The sequence below is a fragment of the Lathamus discolor genome, chromosome 4 (genome assembly GCF_037157495.1).
Source record: "Lathamus discolor isolate bLatDis1 chromosome 4, bLatDis1.hap1, whole genome shotgun sequence".
NCBI lineage: Eukaryota > Metazoa > Chordata > Aves > Psittaciformes > Psittacidae > Lathamus > Lathamus discolor.
This window is the reverse complement of record NC_088887.1, coordinates 28,821,822-28,839,839: the sequence shown is the minus strand read 5'-3', so window position 1 is coordinate 28,839,839 and position 18,018 is coordinate 28,821,822. Positions and strand designations below refer to the sequence as shown.

General features: G+C 36.5%; 1 long non-coding RNA gene across 2 annotated transcripts; it reads left to right on the top strand.

Moving 5' to 3' along the window:
- The first annotated feature begins 9,645 nt into the window (after positions 1–9,645).
- Positions 9,646–14,749, top strand: LOC136012590 (uncharacterized). 2 transcript variants are annotated; one of them, XR_010611841.1, is made up of 3 exons: positions 9,646–9,753; positions 12,239–12,377; positions 14,332–14,749. It is a non-coding gene; the product is annotated as an uncharacterized LOC136012590 (long non-coding RNA). The 2 variants fall into 2 exon arrangements; XR_010611840.1 differs by having other exon boundaries at positions 14,328–14,749.
- Positions 14,750–18,018: the final 3,269 nt, after the last annotated feature.

Below are 18,018 nucleotides of genomic sequence, written 5' to 3'. Positions count from 1 at the left end.
CAAATGACTGCCATTCTTAACTAAGACTACTCAGAACTATTGGCATTTTTAAAAATTTGAGCATGTTTTGCTATGTGAGTAAAAAAATGTAAAAATATATATATACCTTGGGGTTTTGTCCCGATCTGATATCAAGACCAAGTGTTTCACTGTAATTTCCTGTGTGTTGAAAATGCTGGTTGTCTGTCAGCTCTTTAAAAAAAATCTTCTGCAGAATCTCCCCAAATAATATATGCAAACAAATACTGCTGAATTAAAGTATGCTGTGCTGGTGTAAGCAGCACTGCAGGAAACTCAGCCCATGATCTCCGTAATTGAATATACCATGGACTAGAGATAGAAGAACATATTTTTAATATAGAGTTCAATCTCAGTGTTACTAGCCAGAAGAGGAATTTTCTCATGACAGAGTAATAAGTTAGAGAATATTTCCAGTAGATACTTGGATTTAATTTGCATTCAGTTTCTTATCTTTCCTTTCTTTGTAAAATTTGCACTCTGAGCACTACTCTGACACATCTGTTACTAATACTTTGATATTTAATTCTTTGTAAATGTATTATTTATTATTTGCAAAAACTTTGGGATCTTTGGATGAGAAAAAATCTTGAACTGCAAAATAATACCATTGTGATTTAATAACATATTACTAATTCAACTCTATTCTGACTGGAAATGAAAGAGTATTGAGTAATTAAGATTTTAAACTCATTGAAAAAGACTGATTTGTGATTCATATGAATTTACTCAGAGGAAAACCTAAACTATTCCAGAAAGAGATTAAAAGATGAGCATCTCTTAGCTATGCTCTCCCATCAATAAGATGTCACACAATTTCAGTTTATTTCAGCCTATGATACTGGTAAACAGGTGAATGTAACATGATTTTGAAAGATACCCTCCTCTATTTTATTTTTTAATTAGTCTCATTTAGTTCATGTCAGTCAGTTTTAACTGAAAACAGTCAGTGACTTAGCAGGAATTAAAAAAAACAGCCATCAACTAAAACTGTATTCTTCTGTTTATCATCTGTTGTAATCTTCATCTTCAATGACAAACTATTCTTATTACAGACTTCCTTATAAACCAGTGAACTATAATAATGAAATTGAATTACTTCTATTTCATACAATATACCCATGCCTGTTTAAACATTCCCTTTAGTTTGTTGGTAGTCTTGTTCACTGAGGTCACGAAAGTTTGGAACACACCTCCTTATTTTCAAACATATGTTACATTCTTACCTCTTATTGCCTCCACATTAATTCAACGGTCATTTTATTGTTCAGTGGTAAATTTGTTGTTCAGTTATTGTGAGAAAGCTAAAATAGTTCTTTATTACAAGAATGTAAAGTAAATGAATAAATACACTAAGAATATTTTTGTGTCTTTCTGTAACTAAAAAAAGATAAATATACGGTTTAGAAAATCCGATCTATGCAGTAACAGGGGAAGTAAAATGAGATAATCTTCCAGAAAACTGCATGAGAATAAAGAAAGTGTATCTAGTAATTTTAGGAAAAAACAGTAAGAGCCAAACCAGAGTGGTATGGTGTTGTCTTTATGTGCCTCTTTGAGTTTCTCAGAGATTGGGTGCAGAGCCTTTGCTGGCGCATGCAGTCCACTGCATGGACATGCTTCATCACCCAAGAAATCATGTTTTAGCAGTGTTAGGCCTGCCACATATAAGGCTAGTATACAGAAACCATTATTCTGTATTTCTTCTATTCTTTCCACAAGACTTTTTTTTTTCTATTGTCTTTTGTCTATGTGAGAATATTTCCATGCAATGCCTATGAAGTGCTGTTCTAAAATTAAACAGTAGTTTGCAGTTTAGACATAGAAATTCCATCAGTGGTCTAGTTTTCTGGAGGAACACATCCTAATTTCTCTACAGTGCAAAGATGACTTTACAGGCTAGTGACTTTAATGTACTAGGAGGTTGTTTGGGAAAATATGACCAAAGAAAGTAAAGGCAATGTAAGCATAGATAAGTACAGAATGGCTTCTACAAAAGACTGTGCAAAAGAAGATTGAGAGGGAGCAAAATGGAGTGATTATGCTTTTTTGCAGTGAAGAGTTGACGTGAAAATTAGCCATTTTTCTTCCAATTAACTTTCAGTATTCTGTTACTTTATTTTTTGGTTAGTGAGAATAAGGATTATTCAATGCTGGCTCATCATGGATAAATAAAAACCTTTTGAAGAGTACTGATGGCAGTTAGAGGTAGATTTTCCTGTAGGTGGTGTCAAAGGCATTTGCAGTAAAACAAATTAGCTTTTATTTTCTTCAAAATCTGACATTAATCGTAATTATGATCTCCAGTCTGATCCTGCGCTCATCCATGAAAACCCTTTCCTTTCTTTGAAAGATTATCTGCCTACCATGAAATAGGTGGAAGAAAATGTCAAGTGTGTTCACTAAAAATCCATGGCCTGAAGACCAAAAAGAGCTATTTCACAGCTCTCTCTGTTTTCAGAGACATTCAGTACGATTGTATTTAACCATTTTTGACATGACACTTTTCTGAGTTCCATCATGAAGAGGAGGAGACATCTATTGTCATCAGTACATGTAGACACAAATACTAAATATCCCCTGAGTGAAAACAGCTGCTTTTCAGAATGCTTACAAACCCTGTTCTTTCTCATGTTCAAATTAGATTCATATGTGCATGAGGGCTCACAGCAAACATGCTTGTGTAGGCTAAGTCTTTAATAATGAAGTACACAGTCATAGTTCTTTTTATTTTAACTCATGTATCAGCTTCCATTATTTTGAGGAATTCCAAAGAGCTCTGTAGCACAATGGTAAAAGCTGAGGTGAATGTGCTCAGATAAAGTTTTAAGAGACATTCTGCAGTCCCAGCAAATACCTAAACCCACTTATAGGTCCTAAATTGGGCATTCTTCCCTGTGATCTTTACTGGGTGACTGTATGTTTATACATATCAATATTTATATGTCTATATGTTACTATACATATACACACATGTGTATTTGTACACAAACTTGTGCACTTGTGTGCATAGGTATCTGTGTATACTTATATACACATATATATGTGCACATACACAAATGCATACGCACATATATATGCATGTGTGCATCTGTGCTTGTCTGTATGTATACATATCTGTCTATTTCTGTATTGGTTAGCCCACGAGGAATACTTTCACCTTCATCTATTGATTTCACATTTAGGAACCTTCTCTGTATATAGCAAGAATAATTACAAAAAGTCTTCAGAGAAAAATGGCAAAGAGAAAAGTGAGGGAGGAAGTCTGGACAACTTTACTCATTGAATTTAAAGAGACAAGAGCAGCACAGACATTTGTAGTATAGTGATTTAATGTAAGAGGCAATGAGAAATAGAGAGCAAGATTGATCAAGAAAGCTGTTTGAGTCCATTCTGTGTTTCTAATCTCATGCTTACTCTTAATTTTCTCTGCTGGTTTCTCCTTCTCCCTATGGTTCATTCAGCTCCCAGGAGCTGTTCTTATGCATTTCCATTTATGCTTACCACAATATTGTGGAGCATGAAAGGCACTACTGAGTCCAACTTCTACTTACAAAACTCAGGAAAATCACTACTCTACAGATCAGGTATACTGCCATCTATTTAGGTGAAGGAGGTGGATAACAAAATGGAAAAAATGCTAAATAGCCAAGTTAGAAATAGTCTGATGGTGATCTGACCAGGATATTTATGTCAGGAAAATGTTACATAATATCTTGCTATAGGTAAGTTTTCAGTGGAATATAAGTTTACTTGAATGTTTGTAACTGCTGTGATTTACTCTTACACTCTCTTCTTAGCATTTGACAGAATAGACTGAAAGATTAAAATCAGTTAGTAAGAGTTATTTTTCTAATCTTGTTCAAGCCAACACTGACATTTTAGAATTAGAATTGAAATAAACCTTCAGATTGTTCAATGAAAACTGTAAAAATCTTTTGGCACTTCTGCAGTTCATAAAGTATTGAAAACAGAAACATTTCTATGCCATAAAGAGTTGTAAATGAGTGGTGCTTAGGGTTTCCTTAAGGTTATGCTTCACTTTTTCACTGGTCAAATTCCTTCTGGAAATTAGGTCGATTAAAACTGGCATGTAAAATAGGTATAGCCCCCTTTTTTAATATTTTCAAAACAACCCTGAAATAACAACTTATCATATATACCTTCTTCCTGTGCATGAAGTCATCTTATTTTCAAAGCCAGGTTAGAATTTAATAAATGCTTGCTCCTGTTAATAAATAACACATGTTCTTTTATGTGTGTGCTCAATATGTGAAAGGAGTTTTCACCTCCGTTTTGATAGAAAGCAACAAATCTCTTGTAGAATATTTAAGGCAGTAAATTAAGATTTTTTTTTCAGAAAAAAATGGGAACTCTTTGGATCACTGAAACTGTAAGAATGATACTTAGCACTTATACATTCATATTTCATTTACTCACTATATATGCATTCACATTTATATTTCTTGCCTTTATTAATATATTAAACTTAATCCATTTAATAAACTACAATGATCTGTGTCAAAGTTAATCATTAAAATTGCAGAGGGAAGTATTTGAAAGCCAGAAAAGTGCTAGCAGCATGGGTGCTTGTTTGGATGGCTGAGTCAAGGTACGGAATGAGATACTGGAATTATCACAAAATTCGAGGAAATCATTAGCTTGACAGCAGGCTTTTGTTTATAACCGTGGTCCCTAGGTTTTGAGAAGTGCTAACCAGTAACAGAAAACAAACCACACTAATCTGGTTCAGCATGTTAGAATTTGCAAATTTCTTCTTCCTGGAAAGTCTGTATTTTCTCAAAGCTTTTAAGGAGATTAAATTCCTGTTCATTATGTTTTAATTTTGTGGGCCTTAAAAAATGAGAAAATTAAATGTGCTTTCATGTAGAAGGAAGTGTGAAAGGCTATTGGTCTGAATATTAAATAATTGACTTGTTTTCTAGAATCTGAGCATTGATTTCTTCTTTTGCCTCAAACATTTTAATTTTTATCCCATGAGGACAATTGGAATGGCTCATTATTTAAGCCTATGCAATTATTCTTGATGGAGCTAACTTAAATATTGTACAAATATTTATGGCACTGTAAGTTGTTACTTTTCCTCAAAGCTAGCAAAATCTGATTCTTAACACACAGCAGCTGCATTTTAAGGCACGACCACAGTAGCACCCAGAGTTTTTTCCCTAAAAGTTTAACTGAAAGAGAAATCTGAAGTTTGCAATTGATAAGCACTGAATTTTATTTCCATAAAAGCTACTGAAGAAAAATTGCACTCTTGTGCACCCAGTTTTCTGAACATCTGAAAAGAAAAAGCACATCCAAGCAGAAACTGTTGTGGAATATATTGAGGTTTAGGACTAGATCCATAAATACCAATGGCTAGATCTGGCCCATAGGATATTTCCATCTGACAAGCCACCTTTCTCGGACAAAATGGGAAATACAACCTTTATACATGGCTAGGAGGTTATTATAGTAGTGCCGTAAACGGTTATAGAAGAAACCATAATTCAAAGTCAATCCTTTGACATGGTCATCTTGACATACTTCTTGTGGTAAAAAATTATTTATCAGTAATAATAAAACTGTTCAGGAAAAAAACAGACCCATTTTTTCTTTCATTGGTGGCATATAAACGACAGACAAGCTTCTACACTTCTGAGATGGTCAGCGATTTTTCTGCTGTTCAGGATCCCTGAAAATGTTACAAGGTAGTGCTTAGGAGACCAGTTCCATTCTTGTTATTGATAACTTTTTCCCATTAAGGATAAGGAGTATATAGTGAGTTCATAACTCCCATTGTAATAATTCTGGGAGTTTTATAAAGAGGTTAGAAATGTACTTTCAGGGTTGTGCATCTTCCATGAGTCTCATATATGGAAGTTTATTTATTATAGTAGTAAATATGGAAATATTATTATAGTAGTAAAGGTACAGAAATTAAATACTGCAAAGGTAGTCACACACTGGAGTTCTCTATATTTTCCTGTTTTGTCCCATACCTAACAGCACTGGGACTTTAAAAAGTAGTATGTTGTTGTGCAAAATTTGAAATGGATAGTAAGTCAAGAGTGAAAAATTATACTGTATTTCAATGATGTCACTAAATAACATCCTTTATAGTGCTGGGAAAAAAAAGCCAAACCTCATTTTTATTTACTTTAATTGACTTTTTATTTGACAATTGTGTGATTATGTGTGATTGAACATGTACATGCCTTTGTAACTACACACTCTTGTTTTTTATACAGCTAAAGCTGGCTAGTTGCTACCAACAGTATCTAGAGCTGATTGCTCAAAGCACTTTTGATAGCTTCAAATATGTTGACTAAGAAGTGATACTGAATGTGTACTGAACCCTACATATTGTACATTGGAAGGGTTCTCTGAGGCCAAATAATTCTCTGTGCACTAAAGCAAATGCAGATTTATTTCTTAGTTTGTGCCCTGTGAGTTAGTAACACTTTAGTTAAATATTCAAATTTCTCGTACTTGAACAATCCATGGCAAAAAGAGGTGATGAATGCTAAAGTCTGGGAAAAACCCTGTAAGAGATCTTTTCTTGTTAAAATTCAGAGGATCTACATGGGTGAAAAGCTGTTGCCAAAGGGCAATTTTTTTCTGGTGTTTATAACACACATTGAGTGATATGTGGAAACAAGTTAAGAATACATGCAGCTTAGGAATTTGCTTTGATATGAGGGGTTCTTTATCGTTGTCACCACAGTAACATAATGGGGTAATAGACACAAGGAAAGATAGATGTGTCTGTCTGCTTCCACAGTAACTTGGCCCTGAGCAGGTAAATTCCTAGTTCAGGGTTCTTGAAAATTTTGAATAGTTTCGTAGTGACAGGAAAGGATGCATTTACCTTTTGTTTGAATTTTGTGCTTGGATTTGGGAACTATGTAGTTGAGCTATCATGTCTGATTTCCATATAGGTTTAATAGATGGAGAAGCTGTACCAAAGAAATGCACCAGATCAGCCAAGGAAAGAAGGCTATGACTGAACCTCAAGACACGTGGAATTAGCATGTTGCATATAAATGCAGAAGACTAGGGAATGTCCTCTGGGAGTAAATGGACCAGTACAAGTAACTTATCCAAAATGGAACAAAACTAATTAATTTTTGTGAGATTAAACCTCTTTCCTAGTTACCATTTTTATTTGCCATTTTCTATATTACATAGTCGTATTCCTACTGCCTTGTTCAAATCCTTGCACATACCTATTGCAGTATACTAGCAAAACATGTGACTCACATTTTTATATTCCACTGCATGGGTAAAACCAAATCCATTTCCTTACCTTTGTTTTGTTTTTTTGTTATGTCTAGCAGAATGACTATGGCCTAGACATTTTTATTTGCTTCAGTTGAGGTTAATAATTCCCAAACTGCAAACTCTGCCAACATGTCCTCGTTATTGAAAATGTCACAGCCATTTGGAGAAACATTTCCCTTTCCTGGTGAAATGCACCTAAATCACACACTTGGGCTCTACCAGCTCTGCAGGACATACCTGTTTTCTGAGAAAAGCACCTGTCTTCAGTTAAAAAGATGTATGGTGTCCTCAAGCTTTCTACACTAATATTTACAAGCTTGCCAAAGTACAAATAAATCACTTTTGCTTCAGTAGTTCTGAAGCAAATGAAAATTCAGGGATATTTCCATTAATATTTAATTTTAAATTCAGTGGTGTAATTAGAGACACACAAGTACATTCATTACTTCTAACCTTGGTATAGAATTTTAGTCAAAAATCTAGACATTTATGTATCGAGCAAGGCAGAGAATCCAGTGTTGCTGAGTGAGAAAATATGTTTTTAGAAAAAATGTGATTGTGTTGTTCTTTACATGAAATTATCTAAGTATGATCCCAGTCTTCTGTATCACATGACTTCTTTCTGCTGACGTGCAATAACGTAGTAGCGTAGTGAATGGTATAAGTCCAGTATTTATGTCCAAAAGCCTTTGGATAATCTTCAAAAAAGCAGGTATGCACCAAACATGATGTTATAGGAAACAAAATAATTGCACAACTAAAGACACTGCACTACGGCAGGAAAGTAAAGGTTTACATCAGCTCAACTCAGCAGTACATTGACTTCCTGCTTATTAGAGATGAACAGTTCTGATCTCTTCTTTATTTGGACAAGACTTGTAGACCTCAAACCTCACTGTAATTGATGGAAGGACCTACCACAGTATTAAATGCATTCTAATTGCAAACATATTTTCTCTTAATATTCCCTAATTCACTTGCATGTCTGAAATGTGAAAAATGTAAGAACAAAAAAATAAGGATTTTTCAGCTGGTAATATGAATCTTCCCTTTTTTACTGACTGTCATTGAAAAGAAAAGGTTTCTTGACTTGTTCAATTGCAGAACTGCGTTTACAGTGTTTGCAGTATTTGCTTCCCCTCTATGTTTGCAGTGCTCTTTCTGGTTTTCTCTATATACACTGCTGGTATGTTCTGTTCTGTGTACAGTGTTGGGAACTTGTGTACAAGGTGAAGGTAATCGACTTTTCTGTTTTGCCAGTGGCTTCCAGTGGCTGCTCCATACAGAAGCTCCTCTACAGCAAGAGGTAAGGGAGGGCTTTAGCTGGACCTTAGCCTGATGTTGACACACTGCACAGCAAATTTGCTAAAATGCTTTTGTGAGTACACTAATGAATTATTTCTGAATCTGTTACGATGGTTGTTGTAAAGTATTCTGTTTAAATGATGGGGAACATATAAAAGGAATTGTTTCTGATAACTTTAGTTTTAGCCAATTTAAATGATCCTTTAAAAGTCTACATGTTTCCTAACATTTCCTGTTAGAAGTGCAGACTTCTGGAAGAGGTCAGCTTCCTGTTAGATGAACTTAAAATGTTTAAAATTATAACTTTGTGTGTGGCACTTGAAGACATAAAATCTCTTGAACATCATAATCAAAACATGTTTCTCATGATGTATCATTTTTTTTAGGTAACCTAGCCAAGGCAATACTTTGGCATTCGGGTTACTCTGTACCTACTCTTCCTGATGCAGAGACCTGCTTTTTGTTGCTGTGAGTAAAATGTGAGTCAGGCCCTAAACTTGACTCTCTCACATCCCAAACTAGTGACCTAATCTTCAGTATACAGTGGGTGAGCACGCTTTCTCTCTCAGCTTTCCCAGCAAAGACTTTGTGGAAACAGAGATGTCTCTGAAAAAAATGTTTTGGCTTGGGTGAAACAGCATATTTTGATGAAATTTCATTTAATTGAGAATGTTCCGACCCGCTCTAATTACAAGCCTCTGTTATAGGCTGGTTATGGCTTTGCCAAACATTAACGGGTTGGGCTGAAACTTTCCATGATTGTTTTCTGCCTTAGGCTGAATGTTTTGATGGCAAAGATTTAACCATTTCATAGGTCAGAGGAACTTTTCCACCACTGTGAAAGTAACACTATGGCACCATTTGGAGGAGGACCTTCAAACTTGACAAGGAGAAAGCCTAGTGCACTAAAGATGACTTTTGCCTTTCTCATGGAGATTTTTTCAACTTTAGCCTCTGATGGTCCCTATATAGCAGTAAGACGGGAGAACTTGTAGAATGATTTGCTGATAAATTTTTCTGTTTTTTCAGCACTGATCATACTCTGCCTCCACAGAACTGCCCCATGCATGAGCTCCACTGCATGTGCCCAGTTTTGAGGCTGAAGGCAGAAGATGATGCCTTGACCCATTTTCCTGCGAGAAGGTCAGGGCTGATGTACAGGGCAGTGAGGACTGCCACCACTCACCTTCACTGAGTGGTACAGAAAAAACTTCACCTTGAAATTCTGAAATTAGAAATTCAATTCAAATTGAGCCATCATGGCTCACTGACTTGGGGTTCTCCAGACACTCATTAATGCCTCAGTATAACAGTCTTGAAGAAAGAGACTTTCTTTCTCTCTTCTCTGTTTTCTGCTGTGAGTAAAACTTAGGGCCCTGTTTGTGGACTGATTACAGGAGTCATCCAAGCCTGTACTGTAGGTATCTATAGTATGATTGTAGTATACTTTGTACAACAAGGTGATTTTAATCTTCAGCCTACTCCAACCCTTAAGATTATGAAAAAGATTTACTGACAAAAGTGTTTAATGAGGAAGTGTTCAATTTTTAAAATTACTCCTGAGCTTAGATTAACAACAACAACAACAACAAAAGCAACGGATGCATTTTCAGTATTTCTTACAAGTGACTTTTGTTCCTGAGCACAGGATCGGAAAACTACATTCAGCAAAATGTTTAACTAAGCATTAGCTTCTGGCAAGAATGATGTAATTCATTCACAGAAAGCAAAAGAACATTCAGATTTCCCTGGGGCACTGTTTTACCAATATAAAAGCTTATCTACTAGTATAGCAATATTTGCTTTAGTGTGCCATCCTCCAGTATGGACCTTCATGAATCCACCTCTTAAAGGTAGTATTCCACCTGCAGTTCTGAAAGCCTTACAAATGAGCTCCCAGTTCCTGATTTCCCAGAACCACAATAAAATCCTTCTGAAGTAAATGACTCATAAAATGCCTTACACCAGCCTCAGCAATAAGTTATTTTTTTACTTGCTCTGCCTACTCATTTCAGCTTTACAAAACATCTTTTTTGTACTCTATGCAGGGTGGCCTTGTGCAGTTATGCAGGAGAAATCCCTCCCAGCAGCATCCCACGCTGCTGATGGAGCTGGTGGGGCTCTGTCTGCACTGGAATTTTGCCAGGCTGGCCTTTCACATGAGGGAAACCACAGGATACAGCTTCTTCCAGCAGGAAAGACTGGGGCTGGAGCAGAGGTCATTAGAACATGACTGGAACTGATGCTCGTCTACTGCTGCCTCTTACCTGTGTGAACTAAAGATGGGTTTGAGGTCACAGAAGCAATCTTATTAAGGTGCTTTTGGTCTTGTACAGCAGCTGTACTGGACACTGCAGTACTTACACAAGAGTATTGTGACTGGTTTGTACGCTGGTTTCAAAATCAGAACATCTTATAGCTCTCTTGGCTGAAGCATTGTTACAGATCAATTAACATTTGTATTATTGTTATGAGAAGAAAAAGAGATTCACTTTTGAAAGAATTTTAGAGCTGAAACTGAAATTAGAGCTGATCTGACATTTTCCGTGTATTTTTCCTCATTGAACATGCAGTATCAGTGAAATTGCATTTTTTTCTGAAAAAAATCCAATTTTATTGTTACAAAAATTGAAAGGCATTTGAAACTTTTAGGTTGACTCCTTAAATTGAAAGGCTGTCGGTCTGCACCTTCTCATGGTGCTATACCGTATGATAAGAGCTAAAACAAAAAAAAACCTACTATTTTCCCCTGTGCAGTGGATTTCCTTCCTGTAAGAGTTTTCATCTTTTAAAATCCACCTGCAGACATCAGAGAGCAAGTTTATGATGTCAAATGACATGACTCTGGGTAGTGACAAATACAAGGAGTTTGTAGTTTTCAAGAATCTTTTCCTCTGTGCAGAGTGGCTTTATATGCAAGTTAGATATACACAAACTGGGAACACTAAGCAATTATTTACTGGTTAGAATGCAGAGCATATAGCTGTGCTGTTCAGGTCCCCCAGGAGACACTGATGAGACAGTGGTGGTGGGGAAGTTGGTCAGCTGATCCACAGAGGCACAGGCTTTTTTTTTAACTTGAGGTTTTACACCTGTTCGTGCCAGCATTTCTCCTTTTGAATCTGTAAGCTGCTAGCTATCATGATTTCAACAACCACCCTCTGTCTAGGTTTTCACTTTGCTTATCTTGCGCAGCTTTGGTTCATGTATGTTCTCACACCTTAGCAGCAATTTTCTCAGTAAAACTGTGCCAAGATCACACAGCTGTGCTGTACCAAACAAACAGTGCCTTGGATTACAGACTGCTAAGAGCCTGGGCATAATTCACTCAAAGTAAAGTTCCCATGAGACATTTGATATTGCAGACAGTTTCTGAATTAAAATAGCCCCAAAAGTTTCAGACACACATGAAAAAAAATGTCATCATCTGTTCTGGTTTTGAATAAAAAAGCTGCTCTACCTCTTACAGAATGAAATTTCAGATTTTTCATTGGTCTTTTTTTTTTTAAGCAGTATGAAATATTTGTGATTTGTTATCTCTTAAGATTTTACAGATGCAGAACAATAAAATGAGGATATTTATTGCATTATTTAATAACTGAAACATATTTTCATGTTATGATTTTAGATTTATCTTCTTAAAAGTTGGCCTGGTATTACTAAGCATGAATCAATTGAATAGCAGTCCATCCCGTCAAGAAGGATGTCAAGCAAAAACACCAGGAGTTCTGTATGGAAGTACAAGGAGCTCTTGGCAAACTTCAAAGGTAAGAAGCAGTGTACAGAAGGTGGAAGCAGTGGTAGGCAACCTGGGAGAGATTCAGAGATACTGTCTGATCATGCAGAGACAGGGGTCAGAAAGGCAAAACTCAACTGGGTTTGAGTGTGATAAGGAATGTCAAAGGGAATAGGAAGGGATGCTCAAAGTACACCGGTGACAAAAGGAAGACTAATGAAAATATAATTCTGCTGCTGAACAAAGTGGAGGACCTGTAGATGCGGGACACAGAAAAATCTGAGGTACTGAATGCCTTCTTCACATCAGTATTTACTAACAAGGCTGGCCTTTATGAATCCCAGGCTCCAGAGACGAGGGGGGTAATCTGGAGGAATGAAAATTTACCCTTGTTGGGAAAGTATCAGGTCAAGAAATATTTAAGCAAACTGGACATACGTAAGTCCATGGGCCTTGATGGGATGTACAAATTTTGAGGGACCTTGTTGGTGTCTGTGTGAGACTGCATGAGATAATCTTTGCATGATCATCAAAACCTGGAGAGACACCTGAGGCCTGGGGGAAAGCAAATGTCACTCCTGTGTTCATGAAGGGCGAGAAGGAGGACCCAGAGAACAATGGGTGGTCACCCTTACCTTAATTTCTGGGAAAGCAACAGAGCAATTTATGCTGGAAACTATTTCCAGGCACATGAATGACAAGCAAGTCATCAGAAGTAGTCAGCACGGATTTACCAAGCAGATGTCATGCTTGACAAACCTGATAACCTTTCATGATGAAATGTCTGGCTTGGTGCTTTCTCCTTGCTTTTGTCCTCTCCTTCCATTTCCTTTCCATGCACAAACATTTTTCATGCTCGCTATATCCCCTGAATCACTTGTTTTCCTACTCTTTCTCCCAGTTACTTATGTTCCTCCAAAGCAAAGTGAATCCTTTGTACCATATTCTTCATCTGTTTTCCACAGCACTGGAATAGTCATCCAAAATACTCCTTGGCACTTATTTAACAAATGGAGACTTCTTATCCATTCAGATTTCTTCCTAATAATAATTTCTTTCAACAGTCTTTCTGTAGTGAGTCAAAAACACCCTAATAAAAGCCACTTTAGTCTTTGTACTGCACCAGACCCTGGCACTGCACTGTGCACCAGAAAAGACTTCTAAACCTCTTAGAGCTGTGTGTTTTCACACAGAATGTAAAGCTGCAGCTTTGCATTCTCTTTTTTTTTTTTTTATTTTTTGCCTATTCTATTGCCATTGCAAGGACTCTCACCCCACGTCAACACTGTAAAACAATACCAGATGACATGCAATTCACCTGTCCATACAACATAATGCTGTCACTCACCAAACCATGGTATGGATTTGGATGTACTTATATAAGTAGAAATGTTGTCTCTCATGTCTCATGTGAGGTACTTAATTCACAGTGCTACATTATTCCAAGAAAATGTGGTGGTGAACATAATAGCAAAACACAAATCTGGAGATATCCTTACATAAAATACAACACTGAAATGGTGAATTGGTACCTCATCTTTGGCCAGCTAGCACAAAACTTTTTTTTTTAATTTATTTTTAATTCTTTTTTTTTACTATTTTTTATTTTTTAAAGCAAACATAGAACCATTGAATACTTCACATTGGTAGGGACCTTTGGAGGTTATCTACTCCCTGCTCAAAGCAGGGCCAACTGCATCAGGTTGCTGTTGGCATACAGGGAACAAAGTGTTCACTTAGAATATTGACATTCAGTTTGTCACCTAAAGTGTATGCAGAAGTGCGTATTAAAATTATAACACATGATCAAGGTCCAAAGCCCATTGAAGGTTAATAAAGCTATTTCCATTTTACTAAAACAAACAGAATAAAGGCACAGAATTTCAGGCACATCTGACCATACAGTCTGAGCTTTTAGAATTTTTGACCAGTTCGCTTTTCTAAGATTCCATTTTCTTAAATCACTTCCATTCCCGTACAGACAGGCTGTCCTTGAGGAAGGAGGGAGAAAGGAGATGCAGCAGCATAAAGCAATGACTTTTACCAGCTCCTGAGGGCCAAGAAAAAGGATGGGATACAAAGGACTGCACTGCCTTCTGACTCTGCAAGGAAAGTGTTTTTATTCTAAATCTTTCAAGGAGTTGCACTCACAGTGAATTATGATTCATATAATGAAGTAAGAAAAGATTCTAGTGGGGTAAAGTATGCTACTTGCCATAAAAAGAAGACCAACATAAATTAGCACAAAAATCTACTTTTTCTCATAAATCTAGAATCATACTACTGATGGTATTCGCTTTATGTCCTCCATGTACAGCTCTAACACAGTTATTGTCTCTGACTGGAAAATCATGCCTGTGATTTCGATATATGTTAACTTCTCTGTTGCTTTGGTAACATCCATCATCCAAATTCTGTAAGTTTTATAAAAAACTTGAGTTCTCCATTTCTGAAACTTTTTGTCTTTAAAACTACAGGGATGCTGGTACTTTGTTATACCTATGGTGTTTCCAGCTTCTTTACAGCACATCACTTTATGAGGAAATTATTTCCTGCATTTTCCATGGAAACCCTTTTTGAAGTGAGCATTATAATCTTTTGTCTTTGCTTCACTTGCAATCTTGATGTTGTTTCCCATTGCAAGGAGCCACTAGCTATATTAAACTTGGGATATTGAATAGCAAATGGTCCAAAGAACTATTTATTCAAGTGGAATGTCTACAGCTTCTGTAAATAATTTGTGCTTTCATTCTTACTCAAAACCAGCGCTTATATTTGTTTACCCATGCAAACCTTTACCATGTAATTTTTCATCTCATACGAAAGAGACTGGGGAGTTATATTTGTCCTGTCTGATAACATGACACACAGATCTGTCAGAGATACAAAAGACAGTTAGTTTTAATACCTATATTTGTGGAGAACAGTGATATGTATCATAGGTATGTGCCTCGTGGGAGTGGTAGGGGTCCCTCGTACGTGCCGGTATCTGCCTGTCAGAGGGGTGCTGCTGATGCCTCGGGGAGAGCAGGGTACGACCTACAATTAGGAAGTTTTTGAGGCATGAAAGCCTTTTTTTTTCAGTCTGGAGAAGTGTGATGAACTTGGTGAATGGTCTGACGATCAAGTCTGATGAGGAATGGCTGAGACAGCTGGAGTTGTTTAGCCTGGAGAAGGCCGAGTGGGGATCTAATGAATTCTACAACTACCTGAAAGGATGTTGTAGTAAGATCGGGGTTGGTGTCTTCTCCCAGGTAACACTCAATAGGACAAGAGGAAACGGCCTCAAGCTGTGCTAGGGGAGGTTTAGATTGAGGATTAAGAAAGCATTCTTCACAGTGAAGGTGATCAGGCATTGGAACAGGCTGCCTAGGGAAGTGATGGAATCACTGTCCCTGGAAGGGCTCAAAAAAACATACAGATGAGACCATCAGTGGCATGCTTTAGGGGTGGTCTTGGCAGTCCTGGGCTAATGGTTGGACTTGATGATCTTAAAGGCTGTTTCCAACCAGACTGATTCTATGATTCTATATCGCGGATGAAGAAGATAGTATAACCTTAGTGACTTCCTTGTTCCAAGTCTGTTTTGTTTTGGTTTTTAGCTTTCAGTTAGACTTTTCTTGCTTTGTATATTAAGGCCATGCTCATAAAGGAACTTCATTAAGTAAATTATATTGATGGGGAATTTATTTAAATGTAAATAGCAGCATAGATTTCTAAAATATTTAGTCTAAGCTGATGACATGAATGACAACTGTGCAGTATTTCTCTCTGAGCCACAACATTTTTCGTAGTTGCATAAATGAGTAAAACATTTTCTTCTCTGTTGGAAATAGGGAAGGTGCCATTTTGTCTTGATCTGTTACCCTTTTTTCATGAAAAATATTCATGTAGGGTTCGCTTGGCAAGTTGCTTATTTGGTTCTCTTTTTCTACAAAAAAAAAAAAGTAGTATTTTATAGTAAGACAGAGCTCTCTACTTTCCTTGAAATGTATGTGAGATAGTAACTATTCACTCAGCAAGATAGTGTCTTCCTAGAAATTTCGCTTTTGTAAGTATATAGAAATTTGCTTTTTTTTTTTGTACAGATCATTTATATTTCTCTGTACACTGTAGTAGAATATTTAAAGTATACTGGAATATTCCTGACAGCTTAATGAATTATGTATAACCAAAGCAGTTAATATTTCCTTGTCCAAGAGAGGCTGAAATTCATTAAGCAATGACACATTTATTTATTCTACAAGTTAAACAGCAAATGAAGAAATATAAAACTCATCAAATGTTTGTACAAACTTGAAGATTGAATACAATCTCAAGGAATAAACTTTTAAACCTTCAAGATATCTGTGCTACAGAGCAAGATAAATTCTGACATCCACAGGACCATCTGGCTCACTCTAATGTCCATGTCTTTTGTAACATCTTCGTCTTCACAGGAGTAATTTCCACATTTCACTTTGCAATACAGGTGGACTCAAATGCTGCGGTGTAGTGTAGTAACTGGTTACAAGTTCACCAGTGCAATCACCTGCTATCTTTGATGTAGGACCTGTACACTGAAGTGCAGTTTTGAGTGTTCGATCCTGGGAAATATTGAGCAGTGCCCTAGTCTTTAGACATCCCTAGCTGGGTTTGTTGCGGATTTGTCTCTTCATTTAACCCCCCTGAGGTGTGTAAGCATGATGTTCCTCTGAGAGCACAAACAACCAGTGGTGTTTTCTCATTGTAATCTTATTGTTTTTGCTCTTAAGTTTTTTAACTTGATTCTGGAAATATGTTCAAGAGATTTACAGTTTTTATTGTTAACATTTTATTTTGTAGTGGGAGTTATTTTTTGGTTCATAAAAACACAAATAAAACCTTTGCAGGGATAGTTTTATATATCTATTTATTTTTATATGTCTGTATATTTCCATCTTTTTATTGGAACTTTGTGTAATATGAAGTAAGCTAATCTAGGCTGTTAGCACTGTATTTCAGTCTTAATTTAAGAAAACAGCATCTTTCATTGCTAAGATTTAATTTACCTTACCTGTTTATACTTGCTTTTGGAAAAATCTCTTCAAGATAGTCATGTTAGTTATTGAAATCCTCTTTTATTTTGTGAGTCATTCTTCCAAAGCACTTTAATAGACTTCACTAGGTAAGGTGTAAGGAAAGTTGTGTTCACTACAGCCATCCTACATGAAAGAAGGAACTTTCTCTGCCATAAATCAGCATGTCCACACTTCAAATCAAAGCAGTTTCTAAAAGGAAGAGTTTTCTATTAGGAAGCTATAGACATTCCTGTTACAATTTCTCTCTGACACCAGTTTACATCAGCCTGTGCTGTTGGGTAGTCTGACTGCATGTGCCAGGGCTATTGATGCAAATTACTGCCCTCTGTGCTAAGGATTGCACTGTGGATAAATGTCCTGTGCCTAGACTAGGTCCTGGCACTCCACATCTGGCACTTTAATCTGTCTCAACTGGAACTAAACAATTCTTTGAAGTTATCCATCTCTTTTCACTGATTACAGAGTGAGAGTAGAAGACTAGCTTTTAGGAAAGCTAAAATTAGTTGAGTCCCAGCCTTTCTGCATAATTAGGTTCAGTGGTCACAGTAGAATTCTCTATGGAATAAGATGCAGCTTTGTGTGAAAGGGGTATTAGAACCAGCCATTTTGCTG